The following is a 513-nucleotide window of genomic DNA, read 5'->3' on the forward strand; positions in this document are numbered from 1 at the left end:
AAAGGAAAAAAATGTCCAAGGCTGTTTGTAATATTGTTAATTATTGTTTTTTGTCAATCTTGTACTCGGACACCCCCATCCAACCAATCGTAGAGTTTCGACTTCGAATTCTTTTATCGCTAGAGATAAAAAAAGTCCTACTGTATCAGGTGACCTGTCAAACATGTTAAACAACTTTTGCAGGATTTCATTTACTATATAACCTGGGCATCATTTAGTAGGCAAGCAATAGAGAAAATTAAGGAGTTAGGCCTTTCTGAAGTTAAGAAGTTAAGAAAGGAAGAAGGTGCCTCTGGAACACAATGGGTCGAGTGCTGGGAAAAGGTTGCCTAACATTTTCAGGAGTCACATGATACAGGAGGACTGTTTTAACCTTCAAAGACAAAAAGAGTTCAAACTCGAAACTCCCCTGTTGATAGCATTCTGAAATACATGCTATAGGGCGTCGGCATAAGACATGTAAATCGTGTATAATAATGGTGTACATAAAGATTTAGTGTATTATTATGAATA

At 36.6% G+C, this 513-nt stretch overlaps 1 protein-coding gene across 1 annotated transcript in view; it reads left to right on the forward strand.

The window, feature by feature from the left end:
- LOC135473230 (solute carrier family 12 member 1-like) overlaps positions 1 to 513 on the forward strand; it is a 20,222-nt gene extending 19,709 nt beyond the window's left edge. Inside the window, exon 24 of the mRNA XM_064753074.1 lies at positions 21 to 513. The gene's annotated coding sequence lies outside the window, so the exon portion shown is untranslated. The remainder of the gene's footprint in view (positions 1 to 20) is intronic.

This window comes from Liolophura sinensis, chromosome 8, assembly GCF_032854445.1.
Source record: "Liolophura sinensis isolate JHLJ2023 chromosome 8, CUHK_Ljap_v2, whole genome shotgun sequence".
NCBI classification, from domain to species: domain Eukaryota; kingdom Metazoa; phylum Mollusca; class Polyplacophora; order Chitonida; family Chitonidae; genus Liolophura; species Liolophura sinensis.